This window comes from Scyliorhinus torazame, chromosome 4, assembly GCF_047496885.1.
Source record: "Scyliorhinus torazame isolate Kashiwa2021f chromosome 4, sScyTor2.1, whole genome shotgun sequence".
In the NCBI taxonomy this organism is placed as follows: domain Eukaryota; kingdom Metazoa; phylum Chordata; class Chondrichthyes; order Carcharhiniformes; family Scyliorhinidae; genus Scyliorhinus; species Scyliorhinus torazame.
In genome coordinates this window covers 260,197,507-260,213,857 of record NC_092710.1, presented here as the reverse complement: position 1 = coordinate 260,213,857, position 16,351 = coordinate 260,197,507, and the positions used below count along the sequence as shown (strand labels likewise).

At 44.8% G+C, this 16,351-nt stretch overlaps 1 protein-coding gene across 3 annotated transcripts in view; it reads left to right on the top strand.

Annotated features, from left to right (window-relative positions):
* Positions 1 to 16,351, top strand: part of armc1l (armadillo repeat containing 1, like) — a 123,740-nt gene that overhangs the window by 6,892 nt on the left and 100,497 nt on the right. The gene's annotated exons all lie outside the window — the stretch shown is intronic.

Below are 16,351 nucleotides of genomic sequence, written 5' to 3'. Positions count from 1 at the left end.
AATCTGAATCTTCTGAGCCTCCGGTACAGGGGTTGGTGCCGTGTTGATATACGCTTCGAAGCAAGCAAGCCAGTGCTGGATGTCCTTTCTGGCGTCGCTTGAGTGCGGATCCAGCTGCAGGCAATCCGGTTTGATACGGAGGTCCATCTTTAGAAACTGATAGCAATAAATTGAGGCACGATCAATTGGACAGAAGACAATAGTTGAATCCAACTGAGGCTTTATTGCTATCAGATGTGTGGCCTCCCACAGCAGCTGGCGAAATGGCTGCTGGCTGTAGGACATGCATATTTATACCCCGCCTCCTGGGCGGAGCCAGCAGGCAGGGACTACCGGCGAACCTGTAGTACAGGTCCTACCGTACTTCACCTAATACAGGTGCAACAGTGGTTTACCACACCCCCAAAAATCTATTGACATCTGTCTTAAATATGTTGACTGAGCATGCACAGTTGTGTTTTAGAAAGTTACAAGATTCACAACCCTTTTGAGTGAAGAAATCTCCTCAACTCTGTCCTAGATTGTTGACATCTCAAATTCTAGGACTGACTCCATGTTCTGGATCAGGCATTGTCAAACTCAGGGGCACGACCCGCGGGAGGGTCACTGAGCAAATCCGCGCGCAGCAGCCGGCTTTTAATAATGCCGGCTGTGAGCGGCCTTCAAAATGGCCAGGAACAGATTTTAAAAATTCGGCTGCACTACGAATGCACACCGATGATAGGGCACGCATGCGCAGTGCAGCCACTTTTTTTTTATATGGTCGCAGCCTCTTTTTTTTTTCAAGTTCGGAAGGCCAAAGGGACCCAAAACTATTTCCTCCATTTTTGTCAGCAACAAACAAGGTCAGAGAAAATGGTGGGTCGCGCAGGTCGGCCGGCGTGGGTCGCGTAGGTCGGCCGGGTTGGGTCCCGAAGGTTGGCCGGTTGGTAAAAATGGGTCCCCAGAAAAAAAGTTTGAAAAACACTGTTCTAGATTACCCAACCAGCAGAATCGTTCTCTGCATTAGCCTGAGAAGCCATTAAGAATTTTATGTTTTAATGAGATCACCTTGCATTCTTGTAACCTCTGGGGCATGCAGGCTTTATCAGTTCTCATCTGACAATCCCTGTATTTCAGGAACGAGTCCACGTGAACCTTTGCTAGCCTTTTGGACAAATGTGCTGTTCCTTCGGTCAAGACACTAAAACTACGTGCAGCATTCCCATGTGTCGTCACCAAAATCTTGCAGCCAGTAGGAATCGGAGAGAAATCTCGCCTGATTGGAGTCAACCTAGCACGAAGGAAGATGGCTCTGCTTATTGAAACAGTATCCTAGGCCCTACTATCTTCAGCTGCTTCATCAGTGACTTCTGCATCATAAGATGGGGAAATTGCTGGTGGTTTCAGTGTTTTGTTCCATTTGTAACTCTTCAGATAATGAAGCAGTTTGTGCCAGTGTGCAGTAAGACCTGGGCACCATTCAAGCTTTGGATAATCAGTCACAAGTCACATTTGTGCCACACAGGGCAACACGGTGGCGCAGTGGGTTGGCTCTGCTGCCTCACTGCACCGAGGTCCCAGGGTCGATCCCGGCTCTGTGGAGTTTGCACATTCTCCCCGTGTTTGCATGAGTTTCGCCTCCACAACCCAAAGATGTGCAGGGTAGGTAGATTGGCCACGCTAAAAATTGCCCCTCAATTGGAAAAAATTAATTGGCTATTCTAAATTTTTAAAAAACATTTGTGCCCCACAAGCCAACGATGACCATCTACGACAAGCGATTCTAACAATAAGAACTAGGAGCAGGAGTAGGCCATCTGGCCCTTCGAGCCTGCTCTACCATTCAGTGAGATCATGGCTGATCTTTTGTGAACTCGCCTCTATTTTCCTGCCTGAACAGAATATTCCTTTATTCTTCAAAAAAACTATCTATCTTTATCTTAAAAACATTTAATGAAGGAGCCTCAACTGCTTCACTGGGCAGGGAATTCCATAGATTCACAACCCTTTGGGTGAAGATGTTCCTCCTAAACTCAGTCCTAAATCTACTTCCCCTTATTTTGAGGCTATGCCCCCTAGTTCTGCTTTCACCCGCATGTGGAAACAACCTCCACGCATCTATCCTATCTATTCCCTTCATAAATTTATATGTTTCTATAAGATCTAAATTCCAACGACCTCTCGTAATCCATCCTCCTCAACTCTGGGATTAACCTAGTGAATCTCCTCTGAACACCCTCCAGCGCCAGTACGTCCTTTCTCAGTTAAGAAGACCAAAACTCAAACACTTCAGGTGTGGCCTCACTAACACCTTATACAGTTGCAGCATAACCTCCCTAGTCTTAAACTCCACCCATCTAGCAATGAAGGACAAAATTCCATTCACCTTCTTAATCACCTGTTGCACCTATAAACCAACTTTTTTGTGACTCGTGCACTCGGACACCCAGGTCCCTCTGCACAGCAGTATGTTTTAATATTTTATCATTTAAATAATAATACCTTTTGCTGTTAGTCCTATCAAAATGGATAACCTCACATTTGTCAACAATCTGTCCATAGAATCCCTACAGTGGAGAAGGAGGGCATTCCGTCTGTGTCAACCCTATGAAAGAGCACCCTACCTAGGCCCAGTACCCCACCCTATCCCTGTAACCCCATATCTTTGGACATAAAGGGGCAATTTTGCATAGCCAGTCAAATTAACCTGGCTATCTTTGTCCTCACCAACAACATTACTATTGCTGAAATGCCCACAATCAACACCCTATTCATTAACAGTGGCAAGAAACGTAACTGGACCATCCATATAAATGCTGTGGCTAGAAAAAGAGATGAGACGGTATGAATTCTGAAGTGAGTAATTCCCTAGCTGACTCCCCAAAACCAGTTTGACGTCTACACAACATATCTGGAATGTGATGGGATACTTTCCACATCATGGCTCGAGTGAGTTCCAACAACACGCAAAAAGCTTGAAACTGTTCAGAAAAAAACAACTTGCTGGATTGGCACCACATCCACCACCATAAATAGCACTCCCTCCACCACTGGTGCATTGTGATTGCAATGGTACCATTTACATAATACACTGCAGCAACTCGGTTTGGCTGCTTCAAAACCTTCCAACCCCGTGATGTCTCCCATGTAGAAGAACAAGGATAAGAGAACATGGGAACACCACCATCGGCAACACACCCTCCCCCACCCTCCACATCCAGTTCATACACCATCTTGATTTGAAACTATATCACTGCTTCTTCATGATTGCTGGGGACTGTGGGTATATAGCCGCCACTAGGAATGTTGTGGTTCAAGGAGGTGGTTTATCACCATCTCAAATGCAATTAAGGATGGCCAACAACCATGGGCTCGATTATCCGCACCCCTACCCCAAAATAGCGGAGGCAGAGAATCCATTTTCCCGCAAGGAATCGGGACCAGCGCCAGTTCCCCGATTCTGTGGGCCCTGAAAAGCGGCGTACTGCGGGAGTACGCCATGCCGTCTGGGACCTACCTGGGGTCATTGCCAGAGGCCTACTCCGCCCCCGACAGGCCGAAGTCCCAACGGCGTGGAACTAATGTGCTCCAGCCAGTTGGGATACTCTCGTGGTGGCTGCAGACTCGGTCCGCGGCTGCATTGGTCGGGAGGGGGGGGCGTTATAGGCAGCTGGTAAATGCTTTTGCGGGCATTGAGGGTTGGCATGCGGCCGATCAGGGGGTGTCCTTTTTGGGTCCAGCTCTGTTGTCCGGTCCGCCATGGAGCACGGCGCGGCTGCCACCGTGCACATGCGCAGACTCCAACCCCAAAGCGCGGGCCCCGTATCTGCAGCAAAAGCTGCGAGATCTACTCCGGGTCCCTGCTAGCCCTTTGCAGGGCTAGGAATTCCTGTCCCTTTGGTGCCAGTGTTTCTGGCGTAAAACTCTACCGTTTTGACACATGCGTGGGGACATAGTCCCGCCCCATTTTCCTTAAACACATTTCTAAAAATGGAAAACTCTTATTCATTTTGTGGGATGTGGGTATCACTGCCTAGGCCAGCATTTATTGTCTACTCCTAATTGCCCTTGAGAAGGTGGTGCTGAACTGCTGTTTTAAACTTCTACAGCCCATGTGGTGTCGGTACACCCACAGCGCCGCCAGCGAGGGAATTCCAGGATTTTGACACAGTGACAGTGAAGGAACAGCGATATATATCCAAATCAGGATGATGGGTGGTTTAGATGGGAATTTGTAGGTGCTGGTATTCCCATGAATTTGCTGCCCTTGTCCTCGGTGGCAGCAGTCGTGGGTTTGGAAGGCACTATTTAAGAAGCCCTGATGAGTTTCCGCAGTGCATCCCATTGATGGTACACACTACTGCCATTGTTTGCCGGTGGTAGAGGGAGTGAATGTTTGCGAAATGCATGTCAATTAAAGACCATAAGACACAGGAGTAGAATTAGGCCACTCGGCCCATCGAGTCTGCTCTGCCATTCAATCATGGCTGATATTTTTCTCATCCCCATTTTCCTGCCTTCTCCCCATAACCCCTGATCCACTTATTAATCAAGAACCTATCTATCTCTGTTTTAAAGACACTCAGTGATTTGGACTCTACAGCCTTCTGTGGCAAAGAGTTCCACAGATTCACCACCCTATGGCTGAAGAAATTCCTCTTCATCTCAGTTTTAAAGGATCGTCCCTTGAGTCTGACATTGTGTCCTCTGGTTCTAGTTTTTCCTACAAGTGGAAACATCCTCTCCACATCCACTCTATCCAGGCCTCACAATATCCTGTAAGTTTCAATAAGATCCCCCTCATCCTTCTAAACTCCAACGAGTACAAACCCAGAGTCCGCAACCGTTCCGCGTACGACAAGCTCTTCATTCCAGGGATCATTCGTGTGAACCTCGTCTGGACCCTTTCCGAGGCCAGCACATTTTCCTTAGGTACGAGGCCCAAAACTGCTCACAATACTCCAAATGAGGTCTGACCAAAGCCTTTTACAGCCTCAGAACTACATCCCTGCTCTTGTATTCTAGCCCTCTCGACATGAATGCTAACATTGCATTTGTCTTCCTAACTGCCGACTGAACCTGCACGGTAACCTTAAGAGAATCGTGAACAAAGACTCTCAAGTTCCTTTGTGCTTCTGATTTGCTAAGCATTTCCCCATTTAGAAAATAGCCTATGCCTCCTTCCAAAGTGCATAACCTCACACTTTTCCACATTATATTTCATCTGCCACTTCCTAGCCTGTCCAAATCCGTCTGCAGCCCCTGCTTCCTCAATACTACCTGTCCCTCGACAGATCTTTGTATCATCTGCAAACTTAGAAATGGCTGGGTTGTCTTATGAGGAAAGGTTGGAGAGGTTAGGTTTGTGTCCTTCCCTCCGTCATTGTAGAGTTTAGAAGAGTAAGAGATGACTTGATCAAAACCTTTAAGGGGTATTGACAGGGTGGATGGGGAGCGAATATTTGCCCTTGTGGAACAAAGTTTATAACCATATCAGTCATGATCATCTTGAAAGGCGGAGCAGGTGCTGAGCGGCCTACTTTGCTCCTAGTTCATATGTTCCGACAACTCCAGTTTTTAGACAGCTGATTTTGAGTGTGTACCTTTACCGCTATCCAGCCCTGTAATACTGCATTCAATTGCTCAGAATTATCAGCTCAAACACAAACATTTGAGTTACAAGGGGCTGGATTCTCCGTTTCAGGGACTATGTCCCCAAGCCATCATGAAAACTGTAATCTTTTACACCAGAAAAACTGGCATCAAAAGGCCACAGATTCACAGCCTTGCAAGGGACTACAGGCAGCTGTCGTGGAGCTCTCAGCTCCAGCTGCCGATACGGCCCCCCATACGTCTGGGTCAGAGGCTGCGCATGCGCATGGCGGCGACCTCCAGCGGCCGTGCCGTGCTCCATGGCGGACTCAAACCGCGGACCTGGCCCGCAGCCGCTTCGCGAGTATCCCGAATGGCAGGACCAGATTAGATCCACGCCGTCGGGAATCCGGCCAGTCGGGATCGGAGAATAGCTGGTTTAGCACGGTTGGCTAAACGGCTGGCTTGTAATGCAGAACAAGGCCAGCAATGCGGGTTCAATTTCCATACCGGCCTCCCCGAATGTGGCAACTAGGGGCTTTTCACAGTAACTTCATTGAAGCCTACTTGTGACAATAAGCGATTATTATTTGATTATCATAGAATTTACAGTGCAGAAGGAGGCCATTCAGCCCATCGAGTCTGCACCGGCTCTTGGAAAGAGCACCCTACCCAAGGTCAACACCGCCACCCTATCCCCATAACCCAGAAACCCCACCCAACACTAAGGGCAATTTTGGACACTAAGGGCAATTTATCATGGCCAATCCACCTAACCCGCACATCTTTGGACTGTGGGAGGAAACCGGAGCACCCGGAGAAAACCCACGCACACACGGGGAGGATGTGCAGACTCCGCACAGACAGTGACCCAAGCCAGAATCGAACCTGGGACCTTGGAGCTGTGAAGCAATTGTGCTATCCACAAGGCTACCATGCTGCCCATAATAATAATAATAATAATTATTATTATTATTAATAATAGCGGGACAGGCCTCTGGCAATGGCCTCAGGTTGTGGATACACTGCCTTCCCCACCATGAAGAAATTAATATGGGTGGCACGGTAGCACAGTGGTTAGCACTGTTGCTTCACAGTTCCAGGGTCCCAGGTTCGATTCCTGGCTTGGGTCACTGTGAGGAGTCTATACGTTCTCCCTGTGTCAACAAAGAACAAAGAAATGTACAGCACAGGAACAGGCCCTTCGGCCCTCCAACCCCGTGCCGACCATGCTGCCCGACTAAACTACAATCTTCTACACTTCCTGGGTCAGTATCCCTCTATTCCCATCCTATTCATGTATTTGTCAAGATGCCCCTTAAACGTCACCATCGTCCCTGCTTCCACCACCTCCTCTGGCAACGAGTTCCAGGCACCCACTACCCTCTGTAAAAAAAACTTGCCTCGTACATCATTTAGCATACAAAATGATCAGGGGGTTAGATAGGGTGGACAGTGAGAGCCTTCTCCCGCGGATGGAAATGGCTGGCACGAGGGGACACAGCTTTAAACTGAGGGGTAATAGATATAGGACAGAGGTCAGACGTAGGTTCTTTACGCAAAGAGTGGTGAGGCCGTGGAATGCCCTACCTGCAACAGTAGTGAACTCGCCAACATTGAGGGCATTTAAAAGTTTATTGGATAAGCATATGGATGATAATGGCATAGTGTAGGTTAGATGGCTTTTGTTTCGGTGCAACATCGTGGGCCGAAGGGCCTGTACTGCGCTGTATCGTTCTATGTTCTATCTACTCTAAACCTTGCCCCTCTCACCTTAAACCTATGCCCCCTAGTAATTGACCCCTCTACCCTGGGGAAAAGTCTCTGACTATCCACTCTGTCTATGCCCCTCATAATTTTGTAGACCTCGATCAGGTCGCCCCTCAACCTCCGCCGTTCCAGTGAGAACAAACCGAGTTTATTCAACCGCTCCTCATAGCTAATGCCCGCCATACCAGGCAACATTCTGGTAAATCTCTTCTGCACCCTCTCTAAAGCCTCCACATCCTTCTGGTAGTGTGGCGACCAGAATTGAACACTATACTCCAAGTGTGGTCTAACTAAGGTTCTATACAGCTGCAACATGACTTGCGAATTCTTATACTCAATGCCCCGGCCAATGAAGGCAAGCATGCCGTATGCCTTCATGACTACAATCTCCACCTGTGTTGCCCCTTTCAGTGACCTGTGGACCTGTACACCTAGATCTCTCTGACTTTCAATACTCTTGAAGGTTCTACCATTCACTGTATATTCCCTACCTGCATTAGACCTTCCAAAATGCATCACCTCACATTTGTCTGCGTGGGTTTCCTCTGGGTGCTCCGGTTTTCTCTCTCAAGTTCCGAAAGATGTGCTGCTAGGTAATTTGGACATTCTGAATTCTCCCTGTGTACGCGAACAGGCACCGGAATGTGGTAGCTAGGGGCTTTTCACAGGAACTTCATTGCAGTGTTAATGTAAGCCTACTTGTGACTGTTGTGTGAAAATATTCACAAGTAGACCTTAACGTGAACAAGAGAAGCAATTTATTGTTGCAGAGCTCTGGGAGAAAGTCCTAGACCCCTCCGACTTGCCGGTATACTTTCTCACTGAGCTGTGGCTTAAACTGGGTTAATATACTCTTTCAAAAGCAGAATTAGTTCACATTCTCATTTACATACAGCCAATGTCTTAGTATCGCAGTTCATTCCATATATAGTTATCAATTCTTTATACAGTATGTTACATTCGCCCAATCAATATGGCGCGCGCGTGATTACATAAGGTCATGAGTTGCCAGTCATAAGGTCATGAGTTGCCAGTCTTGAGATGTGGTTTTAGAGGCCACCCTTCCTCTCGCAGCTGTCTTGACAGCTTAGAATAATTGCTCCTGCAGTCCGTGGAGCACTAATCCTCACTTGACTCATTGTCTTTGGAGGATACATGTTAGAGTCACTCTTGGTCCAAAGTTCACTGTCTCAGCAGAAAATTTACACCAACAGTGACAATAAAGATTATTAATATTATTAATAAAAGGGTTCAGCTTTTTGCCTCTAAGGTCTTGACCCCAATGGCAGACATATTAATGTCTGGCTCTTTGGTGGGCACTCTAGTGGTTCTCGTTAATCTCTATGCCCCAAACTGGAATGATACAAATTCTATTAATAATCTGCTGGCCTCCCTTCCCAATTTGGATTCGCATCAGCTTATTTTGGATTTTAAATTGTATTCTGAAGCCTGGTGTGGATGGGTTCAAGCCCAAATCTCTGACTCCATCAGGGGTGGCCAGAGCATTGTTATTTTTAATGGAACAGATTGGGCGGAGGGGGGGTAAACCCTTGGTGTTTTTTGCACCCAGCTGAATTTTTTTTTTTCATTTTTCTCGCATGTGCATCAGGTATACTCACAGATTGATTTTTTTTTGTGGTGAATAGGTCTCTCCTCCCTTCTGTGGTCGCTGCTGAGTATCAGCGATTGTGATTTCGGACCAAGCTCCGCACTTTGTTAATTTGGCACCAGAGTTAGGTCCCTCCCAGCGTCCGCCATGGAGGTTGGACACAACATTATTAGCAGACAAGTGATTTTGTGACTGCATATCCACTGTCATTGGAGACTATATCAAATTTAATAAAAGTGAGAAAACCTCACCTTCCATGCTGTCGGAAACCCTTAAGGTGGTCCTTAGGGGGAGATTATCTCCTACAAAGTGCACATGGTGATTGTCAACAGACAGAGCGATGGACCAGCTGCAACGCTCAAGGGGTATGTTTTATGAGTACGGGGAGAAGGCCAGTCACCTTTTAGCTCATGAAGTGACAGGCGACTTCCCAGGAGATCATACAGGTATGCAACTCAAGCGGCAACTGGTTTGTTCCCCTCCTCAGGTTAATGCGGCTTTTGAATTGTTCTATTGAGGTCTCTAGATCGGAGCCTCCAGCTGAGGGATTGGTCATGACAGACTTTTTGGACAGCTTATCCATCCCAGCGGTGGAGGCGGAGAGGAACAAGGAGTTGGAATTCCCGTTGGTTCCAGAGGAAATTATGAAATGCATTGGCTTGATGCGGACTGGTGAAGCCTCTGGACCAGATGGCTTCCCCATTGAATTTTTTAATAAGTTTGTGGAGCAGTTGGTGTCTTTAATTCTAGATATTTGGGCAGCACAGTAGCATTGTGGATAGCACAATTGCTTCACAGCTCCAGGGTCCCAGGTTCGATTCCGGCTTGGGTCACTGTCTGTGCGGAGTCTGCACATCCTCCCCGTGTGTGCGTGGGTTTCCTCCGGGTGCTCCGGTTTCCTCCCACAGTCCAAAGATGTGCAGGTTAGGTGGATTGGCCATGATAAATTGCCCTTCGTGTCCAAAATTGCCCTTAGTGTTGGGTGGGGTTACTGGGTTGTGGGGATAGGGTGGAGGTGTTGACCTTGGGTAGGGTGCTCTTTCCAAGTGCCTGTGCGGACTCGATGGGCCGAATGGCCTCCTTCTGCATTGTAAATTCTATGATAATCTATGATATGTTTAATGATTCCTTAGCCCAGAATAGAGTAGAGTGCCCTCTACCCTCACACAGGCTTCTATTTCCTTGATTCTCAAGAAAGACAAAGACCCAACAGCGTGTGGGTCGTATCGACACTCTTATCCCACTCTTAAATGCGGATTGTAAGTTACTTGCCAAAGTGCTATAACTGCTGGAGTCCTGCCTTCCAGAGGTGATCTTGGAGGATCAGACAGGCTTCATTAAGGGTCAACTATTGACGGCCAATATATGTCTCCTGGTAAACATTGTCCTTTTCCCCACCTCAGTGCCCGAACCTGAGGTGATTGTTTCCCTAGATGCCGAAAAGGCATTTGATGGAGTCGAGTGGGAATATCTATTTAAGATTCTTGGGAATTGGCCACAAGTTTACTTCCTGGATTCGACTACTTTATAGGGCCCCCACTGCTAGTATTCATAAGAATGCCCTGAACTCTGGTGATTTCCCGTTGAATAGGAGCATGAGACAAGGGTGTCCACTGTCTCCGCCCCTGTTTGCTTTGGCAATAGAACCACTATATTGCTGAGGCCCCCTGTCAAGTGAGGGGAATAAATTGGGGAGGGATGGAGCATTAGGTGTCCCTTTGAGCAGATTGCCTACTTCTCTATATTATGGACCCAGTACCCTCTATTGATGAGATAATGAAGCTGCTTAGGATTTTTGACTCCTTCTCTGGGTACAAGTTTAATTTGGACAAGATGAATGTTTCCTGGTCAACTTACACAAGTGGGATCGCCTCCTCCTGTTCTTGGTGGGCAAGGTTCAGACTATTGAAATTAACGTACTCCCAAGATTTGTATTTCTTTTTCAATGTCTCCACATTTTCCTTCCCAAGTCCTTTCTTGACAAAATCAACAAATTAATGTCCTTTTATTTGGGTGGATAAGACTCCAACGATCCGTGGACCTTTTCTCCAAAGAGATAGACAGTCAGGGGGCTTGGCTTTACCCAATTTATTGTTTTACAATTGAGCAGCCATTATTCAGAAGATATTGCTGTGGATCAGCGATCCTGATTCCATATGGGGACAAATGGAAGCAAGTTCCTGCACAGTTTCCAGCCTTGGTGCAAATTTACCGCATCGTTGCCTTTTTCTTCGGTAAGATTTTCCCAGAACCCAATGGTGGTGTTCACCCTGAGAATTTGGAAGCAGGTTCAGGCAACATCTAAGCTATCTCTGTCTTCGCTATCCCCCCATCTGCACCAACCACCTTTTTCTGCCAACAGGTTTGGACTCCACCTTTATGTCATGGGAGGGGAACGGTTTGAAGATCTTTTTGCGGAGGGGAGATTTGCCAGTTTTAAGTAGTTGGCGGAGAAATTCCAATTGCCTGGTTCCAGTCTTTTCAGGTACATCCAGATTAGTGATTTTTTTTTTTTGCACAAGGCTTTCCCATCCTTTCCCTTGGCACCAACCTCTAACCTGTTGAAGAGGATGTTGTCTTTGGCCAGTTCTGATGGGGGGACTATTTTGGGCATATATGATAATATTCTCTCAGGAGTCAGCTCTGTTGAGTGAGGTGTGGATGAAATAGGAGGGTGATTTGGGTCCAATTCTGGATGGTGAGGTGTGGTGTGAGGCCCTTTGCGGGGTCAATCACACATCTTCATGTGCTCGACTAAGTTTGATTCAATTCAGTGCATGGAGCATATCTGACTAAAGCAAAGGTAAGTGGATTTTTTTCTGGGTGGAGGACAAGAGTGAGCGCTGCTCTTGGGGGCCTGCTAACCACACTTATATGTTCTGGTCTTGTCCCAAGTTGGTAAGCTTCTGGGCCTCTTTCTTCAACACGTGTCGGAGATATTCAATGCTGATTTGGACCCATATCCACTGGTGGCCATATTTAGGTTCTCAGACTCGCCATTGCTTCAGTCAGGAGGAAGGCGAAGGTCCTCACCTTCGCCTCGTTGATAGCCCAGAGGCAGGTTCTGCTTGGGTGGAGGTCTCCCACTTCAGCTAGTGCCTTGGCTTGCTTGGGTGACCTCATGCCTTTTTTACATTTGGAGAAGGTCAAGTACATCATTAGAGATTTGGTAAAAGGGCTTCAACTAAGATGACAGCCATTCATTTCCTTTTTAAGGAGCTCGCCACCTTCAGTTGCTGGGGGGTTTCATTTCGTTTTGGGGATTTAAGTTGATATGTACTTTTGCTGGTTAGTCTCTTCTATCGTGTAATTTTGGTTAATTGTGTTTTATGGTTTTGTTTATTATGGAAACATAGATTTTTAAAAGTTTTGTTTATGCCTTTTTCATAGAAATTTATTCAACAGCATACATATCTCAGTAGAGTCTACACCAGTACTTTAAATTGGTTTACTGAAGCTATTTTACATGGAAATACAACTCTTTTTAGTAACCTCAATCTGTTGAGTTCACCAAACTAAAGGAAGTATTTTTTAAATTCCTTCACCTTCCATCAACTCTCACTTAGTGAATGAAGAAAATATTTTAATCAACCTGTCCGACATACTGTTACAGCACAAGTAATATCTAGTACTGCACAATGAAAAGATCTATGCCCTACACATTACAGGACTAAAACTGCTTGTGACCAACATGATTTATTCAAGATCATCATCATTTTCTTCCTGTTCCTCAGAATTCTTTTTGTCATATGTCACAGCGCCAGGGTTCCAGGTTCGATTCCCCGCTGGGTCACTGTGCGAATTTTGCAAGTTCTCCCCGTGTCTGCATGGGTTTCCTCCGGGTGCTCTGGTTTCCTCCCACTACTCCCAAAAGACGTGCTGTTAGGTCATTTGGATATTCTGTATTGTCACTCTTGTGTACCCGAATAGGCACCGGAATGTGGCGATTAGGGGCTTTTCGCAGTAATTTCATTGCAATGTTAGCCTACTTGTGACAATAAAGATTATTAATATTTTGAAGACCCTGCCTCTTTACTAGGGGAAGATCACACATTATAGCATTTTGAAATCACACCTTGAAGCACGTATTAACAATTCCTTGGATATTCCTGGGATTTATTTACTTGATAGTTTTGTTCCAATTTTGTATTCTGTAGTATTAGCTACATCTGATAAGTGTTTTCATCATCACCTACAAGTCTCTAATTCCTCCATTGTATTGATACCTACATCAGGAATCAGGACTATTTCGCAATCTGACATTGAGTCTTCTGTTCTTTTGTGTCGGAGTGTCTAATTTATTCCATGAAAGCTGAAGGAAATTACTTATTTACAGGAACTTATTGAAGACTGCAAGCATCTGATCTAACATAGTATTTTTGAGAACTGAACATCTGTTAGAAGCAGCTGCCTGTCTACGTCAAATACCTGAGCATAATTGAATAATTTAAGAGCTAGTACAATCCAGGGATCCCAAATTGGATTTTGTTCTTTTATGTATATTCTTACATAGAGGGGCCATCTGTATTCCACGGTAGCACTGTTGCTTCATAGCACCATGGTCCCAGGTTCGATTCCCGCTTGGGTCACTGTCTGTGCGGAGTCTGCATGTTCTCCCTGTGTCTGCGTGGATTTCCTCCGGGTGCTCCGGTTTCCTCCCACAAGTCCCGAAAGACGTGTTGATAGGTAATTTGGATATTCTGAATTCTCCCTCTGTGTACCCAAACAGGCGTCAGAATGTGGCAACTAGGGGCTTTTCACAGTAACTGCATTGCAGTGTTAATGTAAACCTACTTGTGACAAAGATTATTATCATTAAAACCTTATTAAGTTCTGACTATGCATGTTAGTGTTAGTAGAAGTGTTATAAAGTGTTATGATTATGCATCTTCTTATTTAAATCCGTTGTTGATGTCATCAGTAAGTGCTGTGATGCCATGAGTTGTTACCTGTATTTTTCATACTTAACTGTTGTTCTAATTCTATTCTGTTACTGTTAATTTGCTTTTTAGCTGGCTGCTCCCACTTTTGAGTCCATACTATATTTTAAACTTATTTTTTAAAAATATATTAAAGAAGATTAACTTTATTAATGCATTTCCATTACATTTTTGTGGTCAAGTTACCACAAAAACAAAAAGGTAGTTTTATGGGATTTAGATTTGTATTGGTAAACATAAGAAATAAGGTATAGTTTTAAGTGAGTTTAAGTTAGTGTTTCTCTGTAAGGAAGGGTATAAACTATAGTTAGATTCATGCTGAACAATGGGGTTTGTTCAATTCAAAATGTGCTTCCATTGTGCTTCGAGATGGCTCCGGCGTGAAAAGTAAATAACCTAGCAGAAACGTGATGGTTGCTTAGTAACAGGGGATCGGTTTAAAGTAGGAAGGCTTTTGAGTTTTAGCTTTAGCTGAATTTTCGTTTTAGCTGAAATTTGGCTTCAATTTGCAGTTGAAGATAGGACACCAGGGAGTGAACATCTCTCAAATCTGCCGCGAAGAGACAAGTTGTCAGGACAAGGGAGCTGCAAAGAGGCAGACTTCCCAAAGAACCAGAGTCAGTCCAGATAACCAGGAAATGTGGACAGAAAGAATGCTTAGGAAGTCAGAGAACGTGACCCAAAAGCGAAACAAGATTTTGTTCAGAGGAGAATTCAAGGGAAAAGCAGGCAAAGTGTTGTGAGTAAAAAGGACAGTTGCAGTAAAGAGTTAAAGTGGGAATACAGACTTCAGGTGTAAATAAAAAGTTTGATGCCATTTTGATGGAGTCGGGGAATCAAGAGTTGAATAAATTGTGAACAGTTCGTACAACAGTCAAAACAAACAAATCCTCACAGGCGAGTTGTACATCCTGGAAGCTGAATTCTTTGTTAAAAGTGGTGCGGAAGCTTTGTTTGAAAGAGTAGTTTGGAAAACCTGAACTGAATTTGTAATGCAACCCACTGTTTAAAAGAGGATTTGGAAGTATCTTTTCGAAAATGGATTTGAAGTCGCTCGTGTGAAAGCTCCGAGACAAGGTGGCTGGGGGAATCATCTGGGGGAATTCTGAGGAGAAATACATAGACACTTACTTGGGTTCAGAGCGGAGTGTGAGTTTTGCCATAACCAATTTGTGTATTTAAAGGCATTATGTTATTGAGACCATTATAGCCTAAGATTTGTAACTTGTGAAGCTGAGGGGGTACTAAAAGGGTATCGTTTTTTTTTTTCTTGCTGTTAAAACTAGTTAGTGATCCTATGACTCTGTTCCTCCACATTTTCATTTTAAAAAAATAACGGTTACAGTCTTTTGAACCAGGGTTCCATTCTGGCATTTTCCCATCCAGTTATAACACCGATTGGGATCATAACAGAAGGTATTTAGCTTTTCAGTAATTCTAATCAAATAATTCTCATTGAAGATCCAAATTTTCACCACTATCCAACTGACAAAATGCGTTACTTCTGATTTTACTACTTGTGTCAGTCATGGCTCAGGCACACATTTTCTGAATCAAAGGTTCTGGGCTCAAGTCCCGCTGGAGAGCTTGAGCTCAAAAATCAAGATTTGCACTTCAGTGCAGTACTGAGGGAGTGTTGCACTGTTGGAGTTGCGATCTTTCATTTTTTTTTTCTTTATAAGTTTAGAGGACGTAATTATTTTTTTCCCAATTAAGGGGCAATTTAGCATGGCCAATCGACCTAACCTGCATATCTTTGGGCTGGGGGGTGAAATCCACGCAGACACGGGGAGAATGTGTTGCAATCTTTCAGATGAAACATTAAACTGAGGCCCCATCTGCCCATTTGGGGGGTGTAAAAGATCCTATAACACTATTTTGAAGAAGAAGAAAGCTATCCCTGATACCATGGCCAAAATGTATCCCTCAATCAGATTACCTGGTCATTATTACATTACTGTGGGAGTTTGTTGTACACAAATTTGCTGCATGCATTATAATAGTGATCACACTTCAGAAACACATTATTGTTTGTAAAGCACAGTTAAGACATACAGTAGTGACAAAAAAGGCTTATATGAATGCAAGATTTTTTTTGTAGGCAGCAAAATACCATGTCCATAGCTTGTTTATCTTTGACCAGACCTTCAACCATGTAAAAATATCCACGTCAGACTCAGAATATCAGAGGGTTATCATGCCTTGACAATTTACACTTCCACCATATTCCACAATGGCCACTAGGATTTTAGTTTTCTGTCGGAATTTGTTACCAAATCTGTTACCATGCCACTCTTTACACCCTTTTTTATAAACATTTATTTACAGAAATGCACAGAATGAACATGCACCTCCTAACCCAGCAACCACAGTATTCAGTCTGTTCCTATTTATAAGGGCAAAAGTGAATCAATTGCGGTTTAAAGCCTACTACTTGTATAGAATTAAATACAATCAA